Source organism: Microtus oregoni, unplaced genomic scaffold, assembly GCF_018167655.1.
Source record: "Microtus oregoni isolate MIOR12 unplaced genomic scaffold, Mior012 000067F_ref0000223, whole genome shotgun sequence".
NCBI lineage: Eukaryota > Metazoa > Chordata > Mammalia > Rodentia > Cricetidae > Microtus > Microtus oregoni.
This window is the reverse complement of record NW_024543974.1, coordinates 1006562-1024329: the sequence shown is the minus strand read 5'-3', so window position 1 is coordinate 1024329 and position 17768 is coordinate 1006562. Positions and strand designations below refer to the sequence as shown.

At 50.1% G+C, this 17768-nt stretch overlaps 1 protein-coding gene and 1 pseudogene across 1 annotated transcript in view; both read left to right on the top strand.

The window, feature by feature from the left end:
* Positions 1-17768, top strand: part of LOC121440425 (X-linked lymphocyte-regulated protein 3A-like) — a 42215-nt gene that overhangs the window by 8035 nt on the left and 16412 nt on the right. The gene's annotated exons all lie outside the window — the stretch shown is intronic.
* Positions 3703-3878, top strand: LOC121440500 (annotated as a pseudogene).

Here is a 17768-nt window from a genome sequence, read left to right as displayed (position 1 = left end):
GACTGTGCCCCAGAAGTAGTGAAATTGGTAGAATTCATTAGAACTCCTGAAGAAAAAAAGATGTAAGTATTGTGACGAGTATGTGAAAATGTCACTTCCCGACAAAATTTATAAGGTCTTTCAATGCAATGTGGTCTGCTACCTGATGTCAACTGCCTGTCACATTAAGAGTTGATCCTTAGTATGCCTATAGCTCACTTCCTCGTGGTTTATGTATTTCCTCCTTTGTATGGATAGCGGTAACTGAGAATGTTTTGTGATTCAAATTTATTGTGCATGTAGTATGTGAACATCAGTGATAGACAAGGTCTTCTGTACACTTAAGACTCTTATCCTGTGGTGTCCTTCATATATGTGTGTGTGTGTGTATACATACATACATATATATACATATATATATACATATATATATACATACATACATACATACTCCATGGGAAATCATTACTTGGAAACATTTGGTTTAATAAATATGGAATTGTTTCAGACTTGCTGGTATGAGTCATGTAATTGCACTCCCTTCCCAACGTTTCATGCCCTTTTAAACAAAAATGGTCCCATGCTAACTCATGTTTCTGCATGGGGCCTCTCCTCGTCCTGACCACTTGTCTCATTGTGTCCTGTGATGCAGAAGCATTAAAAACAAGTGTGTGTTCGGCATCTCTCATTTTCTACAAGCAGAATTCATTTCTCCACAGTCAATGAGAGAACTTCCCCTCTGGCCAGAATCATGGTACTTCCTAAACTGTGAATCATCTAGGGGAACTTCCCCCTTTGTTCAAAATATCTGTGATCGTATGGACCTTCAGTAATGCTTCCAGCACTGAATATCTCCTACTTGAGATATTCTATCAGTAGGAGATGAAAAATACATTTCCCTATCATTGAATCTTGTATTATTCGAGTGTGTACTCCTGCGTGTATGAGAGAGAGACAGAGAAACAGAAAGAGACAGAGAGGGATGGAGAGAGGGAAAGAGAGAGAATATTTTGGTATGTGGTACATGTGTAAATGTGTTCCTATGTGTAGCACGTGTGTGTGAATACACGTGTATGGAGTATGCAGGTTTATGCATAAATCTTTTAGTATGCAGTACATGTGTAAATGTGTTCCTATGTGTAGCACATGTGTGTGAATACACGTGTATGGAGTATGCAGGTTTATGCATAAATCTTTTAGTATGCACTACATGTGTAGATGTGTTCCTATGTGTAGCACATGTGTGTGTGAATAGACGTGTATGGAGTATGCAGGTTTATGCATAAATCCTTTAGTATGCAGTACATGTGTAAATGTGTTCCTATGTGTAGCACATGTGTGTGTGAATACACGTGTATGGAGTATGCAGGTTTATGCATAAAACTTTTAGTATGCAGTACATGTGTAAATGTTCATATGTGTGGCACACCTGTGTGTGAGTGCATGTATGCATCTCTGCATGTTTTCAGATGTGTGTAAATCATTTGGTATGTGCTTCATATATATGTGTTCTATGTGTAGACACACTTGTTTTTGAATGCATGTGTCCACCTCTGTGTATGTTTGCAAGTGTAAATCTTTTGATATGTGGTTCATATATATGTGTTCATATGTGTAGCACACATGTGTGGATATGTGTGTGAGAGAGTGTGCAGATCTTTTGGTATGTGGTACGTATGTTTATGTGATCATAGGTGTAAGTGGAGACTTCACGTTCATTTCCTGGCCAACCAGACCCAAATAGTCACAACAAAAACTTTATTAATTACAACACAGTTTTGCCGACGGCCCAGGCATATTCCTAGCTATGTCTTACATCCTAAATTAACCCATTTCTACTCATCTGTGTATCACCACGAGGCTGTGGCTTACCGGTAAGTTTCCGGTGTCTGTCTTTTTTGGCAGGTGCATGGCATCTGCCTGACTCTGCCGTCTTTCTCCCTGCATTCATTTTAAATTTCCCACCTAACTTTGTACTGCCCTGCCATTGACCAAAGAAGCTTCTTTATTAACCAACGGTAGTAAAACCTATTCATAGCATACAGAGGGGAATCCCACAACACATGTGTGTAGAACTCATGTGCGTGAATGCATGTGCACGCATGCGTGCGTGTGTTCACAACTGCATGTGCATATGCTGGCAGATATGATTTTGCATGTAGAAGCCATACATACTCCAGGCACCCACCTAACTTATTTTGACACAGGGTAACGCTGTGACCGTGGGGCTCATTGATTGGTCTAGAGCGTTAGGCCATTGAGTGCCAGGATTCTACCCTGTCTCTCTTCTTCAGTGCTGGTGTTATAGACACTCACCGTTGGCCTTAGATGTGGTATGTGTACGTATCTGTGCATGTGTATGTATGTGTATATGTATGTATGTGCAAATATGTTCGTTCAGGTTCCCAAGGAGGGTGTCAGACCCCACAGAGGGGGAGTTATCAGTCACCTGACAGGGTTCCTGGGATTTGAACTCGGGTCTTCTGGAAGAGCAACAAGTGCTCTTAAACACCGAGCCGTCTCTACATCACCTTGTGCTGAGGTTTTCAAAGGTTCTGGAGATCTGAACACATCTGGGCTATTTGGTATCTCTGGTCCTGGTTGTAGGAGCCTGATATGGCCTGGTCCAACAGATAGTGAAGATCACCAGGCTATTAATCACCTCCAATCCCCAGCCTTCTGGATGGAAGAACAGGTCTCACATCTTTTCCGTTGAGAAGACATTACTGCATGCTTAACGTTCCTGGTTTCCCAGGAGATCTGTGGGCACAAGGATCTTCCTGCTCCCCACAGACTGGGACACTGTGATTGGAGCTGAGATGTGACCCAGGAGACAGACCCACATTTGCAAAGTGTAGATGCCACACATTGAAATAATGAGAACTGTCACAGAATGTGTTCTGTATGCATCATCAGTGTGGACAAGGAACGGATAAAATTTCTGAGTTCAAAGCCTACGAAACGAATATGTACATGGAACTGGGGAGATGGCTCAGCAGGTAAAATGCTTGCTGAATTAGCATGAAGACCTGAGTTCAGATCCCCAGAACCATTGAAAACCTCGGCACAGGGTGCTGTAGAGACAGCTCGGTGTTTAAGAGCACTTGTTGCTCTTCCAGAAGACCGGAGTTCAAATCCCAGGAACCCTGTCAGGTGTCCCAAGACTGACTGATAACTCCCCCACTGGGGGGTCAGACACCCTCCACGGGAACCTGAACGAACACATTTGCACATACATACATGGACACATACACACACGCACAGTTACACACACATACCACATCTCAGGCTAACGGTGAGTGTCTGTAACACCAGCACTTGAGAAGAGAGAAAAATTTGTGAGATGCAGCATCTGAGAGCAGGGAGAAGGTAGCAGTATGGCGAGGCTGCACACCATCCATGCACATGTGTACGTGGGATGAAATGGCACCACAGATGTCATTCATTTCTAACACTAATGTTACTGACCATAAAATTAATGATGGGCAAGGATCATGGCTCAGTGGGTTAGGTTTTCCCATGCAAACCTGAGAACCTGAGTTCAGATCACCAGCGCCCACGGAAAATCCAGGCACAGCAATACTCTTAAACCCTAGAGCCGGCATGTCTGGCGTGGAGGACAGATTGCTGGATCCATCCGCAAAGCTCTCTGGCCACTCCGCCTGACAAAATCAGTGAGTTTCATGTTCACTGAGAGACTGTGTCTTAAAAGATAAGGTAAATCTGCAGCCAACTAAGCTGCACGGGAGGTCCCCTTTCTCAGCGGGGCGCGCTGTGCAACGGTTGCCAGCAGCTTCTCACTGGGGGCTGGTGTGCAATGCTTGCCAACAGCACACTCGTTCGGAGTGACCTCACCCTGTTGCCTGTATGGGCTCCCCGAAGGGACCTTGGAGACAATCTTCTGAAGGCTCTTCGAGCTCTGACCTCAATGTCGCCTCCAATCTAGGCCCCAGACAGGTATTCGCTGTGCCCTAGGGAAGCCTCAGGTCACCACGGCCAGGGGTCTCACTGTCCAGGCCATCACGTCCACCTGAATCATGCCTCAGAATAAGGAACATCGGATGGAGGCCCTAAGTAAAGCCAAGTTCAAGCTCTCCGTGCTGCCAGAGGCAAGTGGTGTTATTAAGCCCCTTCCTCCCACTTTCTTGCCCTGGTCGTCCTCACTGAGTTCTACTTTGTCTCTCTCAAAGAGGTGAGGCTTCACTAAACTGAATGTAGATTGATCTGAAGGACACAGTCGCTGAGAAGTGACTCGTTCCTGATGGCCGAGGGGTCAGCTGCATCACCAATCCTGGTCCCACGGGCATTGGCGGGCCCCGCACTCCTCGGGGCTTCTACTGTGGTGCTACCCTCTACCCTACTAAATCATGTTCAGTAATAAATATCACATCCTGTCTGGGAAAAGAGGGGTTACAGATGATACGCAGTGTCAGCCTTTGCCCTACACAGTCACACACACGGCAGGGGTGAGGGTGAAACACAAGAGGAGGAAGGGAATACTAGGGAGGGAGAGGAGGGATGGAGGGAGGGAAGAGGGAGAGAAGAGGGAGGGAGGAGGGATGGAGAGAGGGAAGAGGGATGGAGGGATGGAGGGATGTATGTGGTAGTAAAGTCAATGGGCTAGTAAGATGGCTGAACAGGCACGTTCCACCAGGCCTGATGAGTTGGGTCCAATCTCCAGGTCCGACAACTTCAGGACTCACTCCCAAGGTCTATCCTCTGTCCTATCTGTGTACGTGTACGTGTGCGTGCACACACACACACGTAACATTTTTGTAAAAAAGAAAAAAATCCATCAGGTTGGCCTTCAAAGAAGACTAGAATTCACCATGAAAATTTGGGACAAAGAGTGGTAGGCAGAGCCACAGGACGGGAAGGACAGGAGAATGTGATCCTCCTTCCTCTCTCCCCTCCCAGAAGGCTTTTGTTCTCCATCATAGATTCATTTCTGTAATCTACACAAAGAATAGGCTTAGCTCACAAACTCCGGGTAAAAGGTCAAGCAATTTCAAGTGTGCTGAACAGGGCTGGAGAGATGGCTCCATGGTTGAGAGCTCCAGCTGTGGTTCCAGAAGACTGGGATTCAGCTAGCCACCGCCGACTTTGGGTAGCTCACAACCCCCTGTAACTCAAGCCCTAGGGGAACTGAGCCTAAAGTCTGACCTTCCTGGTACCGACACACACTGGGAATATGCTCGCAAAGACTCAACAAGGAAGATAAATGTCAAATGTACTGAACACAGATTCTCGGGATTCCTTCAAAAGATACAGCACAGGACAAGAGTAAGAGAATGACACAAGAGTCAGACAAACACACACGCACGCACACGCAGAACTACGTGAGTAAAATTAAACTCTAAAGAGAACACTAGAAAATGCTCGTGGAAACACCCACCGAAAATACTGAAACTGTAAGTGCCTATGCACACACTCACAGATAAAATATTTTTGACCAAAGGGAAGGGCAGGGATCTTCCAGCCAGTGTTGAATAATGCCAGAAATGAGTCTGGATGTCTTTGGGAAAAGCCAGAGCCCCACTGCAAGCTCTAAGCCAACACGTGAAGATCTGGCTCTGCCTCGGGAACCGTGTTAACAGTCTAGCGCATCTGAGCACGAAACTACAGAGTTGTGCTCTACTGAACGTCTGAGTGAGCAGGTGGGGCTGGTTTTCCATTTGCAATGCAGTTGGCTCTGTGACCTCATGAATGGATGAAAGCAAGCACGGAAAGGCGGATCCCACCGTTATTTATTTCTTCCTGAAATAAGCAAGGTAACATTCACTTTGGGCAGGTGACAGAGAACCAAAGCAGCCTGTCGTAGAATCAAAAGACATTGGCTTCCTGAATGTAACTGGCCCTGCTGGGGAGAATGTCAGGGTCAGGAGGGTCCACACTTAAATGTTGCTACTCACAGAACTGTTGGGGTTCACTTCATGGTCAACAGAGTCTCAGTCTTATTTCTAACCGACAAAGTAAAGAGAAAGGAGCTGCACTGACTACTACTAACACCCTCTGGGCACGGCTATTGCTCCCTGTGCCTCCTCCAGGTGAGCTTCAGAAGGTTTCTTCACAGCTGTAAGGACCAGGGACTGAAGGTACGTTTCAACTACCGACACATCCTGCTCTTGCTGTGGGAAAACGGAGAGTTAGGGGATCATTGTTCCATCTCTGCCCTTAGGAAGCCATTCCGAGGCACACAGCATCACAGACCCACGACTTACACTTTCCATGATAACTCTGTCCTGCGCCTTGGAGATTTGTTTCTTCACTTCACTTTCTTCGCCACCAATGAGAGTTTTGCCATGTTCATGCAAGTCCTTGGCTTTCTGAAACAAACAAACGAACAAATCTCCACTCGAGTCTGGCTTGACACCTCACCTCATGTAATTTTAAAAGAACCGACTTTGCATAGCCAAAGGATGCTTGTTAGGAATTCAGAGTAAGAACAGTGGCTACTTCAGCACATCTAAAGAGTTACTCCACTTCAGGAAACCTTCCAGTCCCCCATTTTAAGGTGGTATCATTGTGGGACAAGAAGAGCAAAGGGACTTATCAGGAAAATGGGTGGAGATATGTTAAAGGCCTCACGTGGGGCAGACCTGGGAGGCCAGGCATGGGCCCACATTGGAGACTCCCCAAGGATTCCCACACTGGACACCCCCAAGGCTGCCCAGAGGAAGGAGCCATTTGCCATGCCCATAGAATGTGATTTTCACCGAAGAACACACAGTGTGCAACCCCACGACCCTTCGGTCTAAGGAAAGCTCAAGCCAGGACTCAAATCCCTCTGTTCTCTCAAAGGACACTGCAGGGGTGGACACAGAGGAGAAAGAAGTGTGTCGCCCTCTGTCCAGAAAAGGGCAAAACGCCGGTCCAGTCCCTGCCCTATTCCCGGGGTCCAGAGCAGCTTAGGAACAGATGACCTGCACACTAGCTGAACACAGGTATGGAAGGGGAGCTTGCTGGGCTGGCGGCTGAAGAGGACACAGATGGCGACTGCAAGCAGTAGAAACATTAGGGAAGACAGCGCACATGGTGCTTTCTGGGCACAAAACAGAAGCAAAGCATGGGTAGGGAATGGGAGTCACTTCAGGAGAAGCTGGTACTCTGGGAGGGAAGACGGGGAGACAGAAGCAAGCAGCCAGTGAAGCTTTCAAGAAGGTGTGGGTGGTGTGTGTGTGTGTGTGTGTGTGTGTGTGTGTATGTTAGAGGGTGTTGTGCGGAGGACACAGGAAACAGAGAGAACAAAGCAAGAAGGCCACCGGGAAATCTGGGAGAGGGAAAGGCCGTGTTTCAGGACAACAGTCTCTCAGAGGCAGAACTGAGGACTAGGAAAGGAGGGAAGCCTGGGTGGAGAAGCAGAGGGAGAGCGAGAAGAGCGAGCACAGGGCAGAAGGGACCACCTGGGAAGCCAGAGAAACCCAGTCACAAGGCTCCCTCTGAGCTACTGCTGCTGCTCACACTGAGCACCCACAGTTAGAAGGGAGCCTTTCTGGGTGGCTCTTCCAACAGGCTCCCAGGCAGTACTCAGCTGCATTAGAGCTGCATGTTCCCTTTCTTAAGCTCTTCCTAAAGGCCTAGATGTATGTAGGTGGCTTTCAAGGTCTTGAATACTAACTTATATTTCTGCGTGCATGGGGGTGCAGGAGAGTGTGCATGCACATGTGTCTGAGTATGGCGACCAGAGGTCATAACAAATTCAAAGTGATTTCCTTCACGTGTACCTGTCTGCAAGCATACGTGTGCACTCGGGAACACCTGCGCCTTCCAGAACCCCTCACCACATCAAGTTTTGAGGCAGGGTCTCTCACGAAACACGAGGCTTTACAGTTTGACTGTTCTGGTGGTCCCACAAGCCCCAGGGATCCTTTTGTCTCTACCCTCTCCACTCTGGGCTTATAGGCACATTCCTGGAGTACACGGGGGTGCTAGGAATATTCACTAGGGTACCAACAGGGGTACTCACACTTGCTCAGAGAAGACAGACCTAGCTTCTCGCCAGCATCCTGAAAACATTCAATTTACTATGACACATGGAGCACTTTAGATAGGGCATCTGAGTCGGGTCTGAGGAGAGATCTTTCACAGAGCATTTTAATGAGAGCATCAAAAAGAATTCCCACTGAAGGGCTGCTTCAATCCCTGGATATACAGAGGTCGCTTAGGACCTGGAGCTTCAGCAAGGGTAGAACTGCCAGCTCGCAGTTCAAAGAGGATTAACCCTCTACCAGTTTTTTCATTTCCCACATCTCTTGGGGAGATGCTGAAACGCATGACCACCAACACTGGAGAACAATGCTAATGTCGGAAGACTATAAATGTATGAAAGAAAATAAAAGCTACCCTTGCCCATTGTGTATTTCACTGATCTGTCCAATCCAAACAGTCAGAGAAAACCAGAAGGATCCCCAGACGTGCCAATCTCCATCGCAATGTCACCGGAGGTCCATAACTCATCACTGCGATGCACTGTGATCCTCTCTAAGCAGAGCTCTCGTCACCAGCTCCTGTGCTAGAAAGCTGCCCCCGACACTGTCATCGGCTTCCCAGGTCAAACAAACCTTAGCATCGCTCCTAGGTGTGGGGAAAATTTTCCCAAGAGAGTGTGATCATGCTCTGCAAAACTAATTACTTCTCCCACAAGCTGAGAAAGGGCCAATCTGTCTTCTCCTTTTATAGACACGTGGCATGGCATAGGGGTGTGTTCTGTTGACAAGTGCAATCTACCAGACCTTCAAAAATGTGTCACGTAAATCTTTAGCGTTTCCAATCGTAGTTTCGTGATCCCCTATAGCTTTCTGTAAAATCTTCATCTGCTTCCAAGTTATAAGCTGAAACGTAGGAGAATAATGACAAAATGTCAGTACAACTGAACATCCAACCCTGCTGCCAGTCACAGAAATCGCTTCCCGTGATGTTTTGTGTGCTGACATTTCAAGAACGCGTTTGAAGACATGCCCTTCAGTGCCAAAAGCAACATAACAAGACCTGACCTGTCACAGAGGGAGATAGTCCGTCTAGCTGGTGCAAAAATACTATAAAATCGTTATTCAGTTTGAAATTAACATAAGCCCCACCTCATCTGTGGATTCCCTCCTCACTCGCCAAAATTAAGCACAAAACGTTCCTTTGTTTATTCACAAAGTATTTTGAAGACACCGAGGGCACGGACTAGCTTCCAAGGAATCCCTTCTCCCAACCCTCCCCCGCCCCAAAAGTTCTTCATCAATCAGTCATTCCCCGGAGTGTGACATCATCCCATCAACTGTATTATCGACCTAATAAGAAGGGCAGGGAAGACGAATAGCAAACATACTGCAGCTCCTGTGGTCAAACATTCCACAGCAACATGTCAAAAACTGCAAGCACTCGATACACAAAGTCTAGAAAGGCGGGGATTCTTCACGGCTCTGCTTTCACCCTCCTAGGAAACTGAGGCAGGGAGGTGACTCATTTTCTGAGTTTTCATGAGGAGCAAGCAGCAGGACTATGGCTGCATGGCAATCAGTGGGGTCCGGAGAACATGCTCCTCACCGCCAGACTGGAATCTGTCTCCATCTCCCTCAGATTCCAGGCTCTGCTTCCCTACTTTTGGAAGTCAGCATCTTTGGGAGTACCGCCCTGTCCTCCATCAGGATGAAAGACTCCTCAAAGACAGCACTAGTCTGTGTCCATGAACACTTAGCTACCTCTGAACGCTAAGCCTCCACCTGCTCTGCCACAGCCACAGGCACTGCTCTCACTCTGCCTCCCTCGTCACTGTGTCAGAAGTCTACCTGGGACCGCACCCTCACCCTGTCCTGCACCTTTGGCATCTGCACTGCACGGATGGTATAGCTTTCCCTCTGAGCACCCAAGCCCATACCTTCTCCTGCGCTCTCCAAGCAGTGCCTACTCCGCCTCCCTCCTATGCTGGCTCCTAAGCCATGACCACACCACCCCTCCACAGAAAAAGAAGCAAGCTGGAGAGGACGGCCAGTCTCTCGGGGACACAAGCACCACCCTCCCTGTCTCCCGATGCTCATGTCCCGTCCTGTCCTGTCGGGTCCCTTTCCGTGGCGATATGCAGCATTAAAGCATCAAAGCCCCGCCACTTCGGAAACAGACAAGGTGGCTCTATTCCAAGCTAAGAGCGACACTCACAGCGAGGTGATCTTCTTGCTTCCTTGAACTCTCCACATCGTCCAGCCACCCCTGATGCAGCGACTCAAACATCTGGGAGTGCATGGCGTGAAGCTCTTGCCTGTGAAACACAGTCACAATTACTGAGCACTGTCACGCTGTGTGAGGCTACGGCAAGGACGCATGCACACACTTCACATTTTGAGACAAGAGCCAGGCGCAAAAGAGAAAGGGGGCATGAATTAAATTGTCTCCTGAGAGGCGGAAATATCACTCTCGTCCCAGAAGAACTTGTCTTAATTTGCTACCGGTGTCATCACTTTGTGCGTCTTCCCTCTCGCACGCCGAGGATGCTCGGAGGCATACGTTTCCCAAGATTGCATTTCCGGCTTAAAATTAGATTCATCTTCCCTTCCCCTTATGGAGTAACCTAGATATCCTGAAAGCCCAAGTCCGTGTACTGAAGGCAACATACCCTTCATCTTCTCGGAGTCACATACACAAAGAGTGCACAGAACCATTTCCCCACACGGGGACGACGATTTACCAAAGAGAGCGCCGATGGCACATCCTAAAAGGTACAGTTTTGAGGACCACAGAGGCCTGGCCTTCCTCACAGGACATTATCTGTATTGTCATCTGACCGGTGAGGAACTGTTCTCTTACCAGTCCTGCTGCAGCTAACACACCTGAGCGGCATAAACGAGGGGGGCGGTCCTCCAGCTATGGACAGGACTAGCTCACAGAGAAAATGCAGTGCTACCTAGGTCCCATTAGCGACTCCACTCAGCACAGTGTCACAATGGCAGGCGGGAGTGACTTTGGAAGGAAGAGCGAAAGCGGTACAGGTTTCCTTTACAGAGGGTCGGTCACAACTTTACCTTGACTTCTGCTGCGCTTTGAAAATACTGTGGAGGTTTGCATTCAGGATTCTGAAAGAGGCATGTATATCCTTTTCAAACTGCTTCCTCTTTGCCAGGAAGGACCGGGTAATGTCCCCTAGTCGACAAAGGAAATGGTATCACTTTAAATCAAGTATCCACAGGAAGAGGCGCTCTTTCATCCCTGACATACCACCTACACGGTAACAGGAAGGAGTATGTACAGATCTGGTGTTCATTTTGTTCTTTGTTCTATTTTTCTTTTCTTAAATTTTAGACCGCCTCTTGCGCAGCCCAGGCCGGTCTCAAACCTGAGAGGTAAGCGAGCACGACCTCCAGTTCTGGTTTCTCCCGCCTCTACCTCCTCTGTGCTAGCAATACAGAAACGGGGGCATCGTGCTTTGACGAGTGACCACCACTGAACTGACAAACCGTTTTCTGGAAACCTCAAAAACCAAGCAGTTCATTTGTACCACAAAGAAGGAATGCTGTCGGACATCCTTGCTTGCATGAACTGACTCTATACACCGGCAAAGAATTGACGATGTCTCTCTTGTAATGCTGTTTTAGGGTCACCTACACAAGTAATAAAAAAAAGCTGTCTCAGCTTGAGGGGCGTGTGGTACTCTGACTTGGTTACCGTGGACGACAGACCACAAGCTAGTGTGGCATGCGTGATGCTGATGTTCGTTCGCACGCCATGACACTCTTCTTGCCGGGCCACGGCCTGGCTGCCTTCACCCTTCCCTGACAGGCTCACGGGTGTGTACGGCCTAAATGCTGCTCTCCAAGCCCTTCTTGGGCAGGGGTTCCTGGAGGAGGGCAACTTTGGAAAGCCAGAAAAGTGACTTAATTCAGAAGGTGAAAAACAGCTGCCGAAATGCCACATACCATTCGTGCAGTAAGATAAAAAGCAGAGATCAACCTGCTTGCCCATCATCTCCAGTGCAATGCAGGAAGCAGGACACTCTCCCCCCCCCCCCCCCCGCCTCAGTGACAGCTGCAACATCCCCCTGTTCAGAGCAGCTAGTGAAAAGTTAAGCTAAAGGTAGCCCCTAGACGACAATGGCAATTTACTCTTCCAAAAATTAATAATAATGATGATAAAAATCCATCCCCTGAGCGACAGAACTGTTAACAGACTCCTGTTGTCCTGTTGACAGGCGAGCACGTTCTCACCACGCTTGAGTTGTAGGGTCGGAAAGAAAGCTCCTGGACTAGCAAGACCTGCTCAAACACACCTTTGAAATCCCGTATCCTCTTCTGAACAGGCTCCCTGTGGAAAATGCACACAAGAATCCTTAACTGAGGACAAACATCCTAACTTCGCTCTGAAGGAAAGGCAGGCGAGGCACGCGATTTCGGAGAGACCAGCGCTCATGTGAGGCAAAGTCGGATTTGCCTCTCCCGGGTCATTGGTCTTACTCCTTTACTCAGGTTTTCACAGGGAACCAAAGAGCTCACTGCAGATACATATGGGCACACGGTTAAGGGTTACTTACTGGAGCGTGGGTGACTCAAAGTCAGCCATATCCCCAGGAAACCAACCTCAGGCTGGGTGCTGGATGACTCAGGAAAACTGCATCCCTGGCCTTCCCAGCCCAACTGCACTGGGCTCCACAAAGAGTCTCCTCTCCGCAAGCAGCGGCTTTGTGTTATGTTGTGACAGCCTAGGGGTTGGTATACTACATGCTGACCGGAGCCCATTCACTGTACAGCACTGACGGGTTTCATAGAGGTGTGCCCAGCCGTCTTTCGTGAACTACAGCCGTATTCACTCTCCTCCATCCTCAATCCCCTCCCGCTACTTACTCCTCCTCTATTACCCAGCAGTGTCTCTTCAACCTTCATGCCACGTGACCACACTCCACCTCCAGAGTCGGCCTCCACTCCTCAAACCTTCCCCTCTATTGGCCATTGCCTGCCTCTCCCCAGTCTCCCTTCTGAGTTCGGGTGATATCATTTTATGGACCTATTTATAATCTGGGATCCTCAAATGAGAGAAAACAGCTGACTGTCGTCTCTGGTGCTGGCTTATTTCACGAAACACCAAACTCTCCGTTTGTAGCCGTCTCCCAGAAAAGGGCAGAAGTTTCTGCAGAAAACAACACTGAAACTACTTCCTGGGTCAGGCCAAAGTTGCTTTAAGACATCACCTGGCCTCCTGCACGTTTGATCCTGAGGAACAGCTGCCCATCTCACTGGTATCAGCCGCCGGATTGTTTGCTGCACCGAGAAGAAAGGAAAAACCTTTGTGAATGAAGTGTGCTGTTCTCATGGTCCCACGTGGGAAACAGCTTCAGTCTGGGGTCCACAGAGTCCATCGCCGAGGGCAGTTTTAAAGTACTCTTCCAGGAACTCATGACCCACCCCAGTCCCACCCAGGTGAAATTCAACTAGGCCTGAGTCTGGGGACAGCAGGTACTTGTGTTTGTACAAGCCTTGCAAGGAAAACCACCGTGGCCCACGGGTTCTTCAGAGGCCTGTTGGCCAAGGCCAACTCCCTTGCACCCCAGCCACGGGGAAGAACATCGGGTGGGGACAGAAACCCAGAGCGTGCTTGAGAATCACTTCTCAGCACGCGAATCCCCACACCCACACCTGGAACTCCGGGGAAAGACCCGGTGAGTACTAGGCCACCCCGGTGCTCCACCCGTCGAGGAGTAGCAGAATGTCCCCTCTCGGTTAGGATCCCCCCACCCATATGCCCCATATCAGTTGTTACCGGGGGTGACTCGACCTGGGTTCTGCAAGTCATCTGGTGGGAGATTCTGATCAACCCTAGGGCGCTTGGCACTTCTCTCTGTATGTTTCTGCTCCTTGCTTGACATGGCTGGGGCTCTGCGGGGCTGGGGACGACTCCTGAAATGTTGGTGCACACAGACAGTAAAGACACCGAGAAGAATGTCGTGGTCGCAATGGAAACAGGGACCCGGACTGCACAGGCTGTGGCCATGAGTCCTGGCACTCTCTGTGCTGCAGCCAAGAGGAGGTAGGAGGATGACACCGATATCCCGCAACATCCAATCACATTCTGTCCCAATTTTCTGTCTGAATGCAGAGCTCTCCACAGCCCTGTAGCCCTCAGTCTCGGCCCTTTCTGCTGACTTCTTGGCCCCAGGATAGGACTGCTTGGGCTGGCCCCAAACCAAGTGGCCATTAACCCAGACACCAGCCCACTGACGGCCAATGGGGTCACTGGAGCCAAGTCCCTGCACTTCACGCTTGAGTCCTGCTGAACACTCAGCTGAAATCCCTACCCACTCTGAGTCTGCATGTCTCAGAAGCAACACATGGACTCCAACATCCTTGAAGGACCCAATGGAGGCAAATGCAGAGGTTCGCCAATATACCCTCGCACAGGGAGTGACACACAGCCTGTAAGCGGGCATGAGGCCCCTGTGCTCACAGACAAGCACTATGGGAACTAGGAACGGTAAGCACCCAGGCTAGTCTCGTCAACAGAAGGGATGCCTACGTCTGTTTTCCAACCAGAAGACCTGGAGAGGATGCTGTTAACAGCCTGGTGATCTGTGCTGCCTGCAGAGCCAGGCCACACCCGGATCTCCCAGATTATTATGTTTGACTCTCCCTCCCTAGACCTTCACCTTTAGTTTGGTTTCTCGGTCAACAGAGCCCATCCTTAGGGGAGATGGCCCATGGACGTTACGGCCTGGTGACCTCAACGCTATCCGCGTGACTGAGCCACACCAGACCCCAGGTCCCTAAGCTATAGAACCCATCTTCGTGGTAGAGGTCACATGTACGTTGCAAGAGAGTTTCTATGTAGTCAGGCCTCCATATTCATTCTGCACATGTTACTGAGATCATCGTTACCAAGAATTTTTTCCCCCAAATTGTGCTTTATTTAATCGTGTCAAAAACAACCCGCCTGGGGTCAGCCTCTAGAAGTTTGAACCAACATCTGCTAAATAACTAAGGTATTTGCACACAGATTTCATCTTGATCTCGTGGGGATCGTTACTCTTTTCACTGTGGCATTTGTAGGGAGCCCCATGACGATCCACACCCCTCTGTGATGAAGTGCAGCCCCTGGGGGCCCTTCTATTTGCCCCTCGACAAGTCACCTCACAGGCCAAGTTTGGATCTTCCAGGCACAAGCCTGATCACCTCCGCACACTCTGACACAGTTTCTCTTAGAATAAGCAGTCACCCACCTAGAGGAGCCTACTCCAAGACCTTTCCCTCAGAAACCTCTTTCTCTTTAGAGGAAGGTAACACCTAGACATTGCCTGCCTCCACAAGCATGCTTTCCTACTGGCTGGAACAACTCCTATGCATGAGAGATACCTCGCATGTGGGCCCAGCTGGTGCACAGACATGAGGAGAGTGTGTGTGTTTGTCTGTGTGTGTGCGTGCGTGTGTGAGTGTGTGTGTGTGTGTGTGTGTGTGTGTGGCAGAATGGGGGTGGGGTAGTGCCTGGCGTGTGTGGTAGGTGATACAGCACCTAGTACTGTGGATCCAGGCTGACTCTGATTTTGGAACCACCAGATCTTCAGAAGAGGGACCCACCCAGATAACGTGACCACACTTCAGCCACATTTCCCTGAGAGTTCTCTTCCCTTGGGAAGCTTGTCCCACCTGAGTGGGCCCCACATCCCCGAATGGGATGATGTGTGATCAGGTGGAGAAGCATGCAGGCATGCATGGATGAGCCTGCTGCAAGGAGCTAAAGGACTAGACCCATGCAAGTAAGGAAGCTTGTGTGTTGACCTGGACTTGAAGGTGCACACGACTGGTCTGGGAACTGCAGTGACGGGGGCTCGAAGGGACAGGACTTCCTTCACCAGAACACATGCTGTCCTGCCCACTCCTTCAGGGCCCTGCGGTCCTGACAGAGCTTTCTCAGATCTCCCCTCTGTCCTTGATTGCAGTCTGATGCAGAAGGGAGGCTCCAGACATCACCTCAAGGGCCACCATGGTGGGCCCTAGTGACCAGTCACTCGCCAAGGTGGACCTGCTTCACCACCATCCTCTGAGACTGTCCTTCCACTCGAGGGGGATCACACCTAGTTCGTCCTCACTTCCTGAACCTAAGAATCCCTGATTCTGGAAGAGCGGAAAGGAGGGTAGGCAAGGGTCTAACCAAGGCTCTTCCACTTCTATGGTAAGGTTCACCTAGAAATCATGTCTAGGGACTCTGGGCTTGCAGTCACACATGGCTGAAACGGGACCCCACTATCGAGGGTGGGAAAGGCCCAGAGCACCTCTTCTTCTCGGTGTGCCCGCCCGTCTAGCTCTCTGCCCTGGACCAATCTGGAAAATGCCCAAGAGGTACAAAAGGTGCCTCCTGGAAGGTCCCTAGTCCCTCCAGCAGCAGGCAAAACTGCCCTGCCCAGTGCCCTCAGGCCGTGGGGCCCCAGCACAGCTTTCTCAGACTGCTCAATCTGGCCTCTTCCAGTCACATTCAGAAGCGAGGCTCTGGACATCACGGGCTCTCCTGGGGCCCCATACCTCGTCACAAACCTAGGAGGACAGGATTCACGTTGATCCCCACAGACCCTCCTTACCCACGAAGGTGCGTCACACCTAGCTAGGCCCACGGGGCAATGACACATACGTGACTTGAGTGTTGGGGTGGCACACGCGTGTCCCGGAATAGAGCGGATTAAGGCTTGCGAGAACCTGAACACCCACCGCCCCTTTCACCTAGGCCCGCCCTCCACGGATGTCCCGGAGGACATCGGAAGTGCCCAGAGACCTCGGAACGGGCCATGGGGAGGTCCCTAAGTCTTTCCCCAAGCACCCCTGTTTCTGGTCCGCTCTTCTCAGTCCCGCGTCCCTCACAAAGCATTCCTAGACTTTCCTCCGGGAACCTGGGCCATGAGGAGAGGAGATGTGGTGTGGAATTCAGGAGCCAGGCACCAACCACCTCAGGGAAGATCCTGGGTCCTAACACCTGGTCACTCACCTAGAGGAATGGCCTCGGGAGGGCGACCCGAAACCCGGCTTCCCCTCGGCAGTGGTCACAGCCAGTTAGTTCTCACTTCCGGTAAATCGTCGGCCTCTGTGGAAAAGCGTGGGCGCGTGAGCATGCGTGCTCCTGTCCAATGTCTTTAGGCCCGCCCACAACCACGCACAAGCACGTATGCACGCAGGCATGCACACACGTATGCACGCGTCGAGGGGAAATTTCCCTTTAAGGCTCGGGAGGACCTTAAACACCCACACTCGTGTTTTGACTCAGCACAACTGTGGACCTGTGGACCCGGATGAATGTCTCACTGGCCCAGACATCAGAAAGGGCCATGTGGTAGGTCCCTGGTCCTTTGTGAGCACACATATCGTCCCGCCCACTCTTCTCAGTCCCTGCTTCCTATCAGAGCTTTCCACACAGCCCTTCCAGGCCTCCTCCACTCCACTGGGGAATTTGGGCTCAGGACGTCATCTCAGAGACTAACCTGGGTTTCAGTAACTACTCACTCACCCAGAGGGACGCAGCTCTCCACAATCCTCAGACTCCCTTTTAGCTCTTGGTCCTCCGGGTGGGCGAGGGAGGGGCCGGCATCCCAGGTCGGCCTCACTATGGGGAAGTGTTCTACCTCTATAGAAAACCATGTCAGCATATGTGAGCCAGGCTGGCGCTGGTCCGTCTTGAGACCGACCCTGCAATGAAGCATACTTGACTTGGAGCTTTCGGTTGTGCATGCACAAACTGGAAACTCACCTAGGAAGGGCTGAAAGTGCCCGGAACACCTCTGCTCCCTGTTTGCAATGCTCCCACATGTGGAAGTAAGGACCTGTGAGGAATGGCGGGAATGCTCA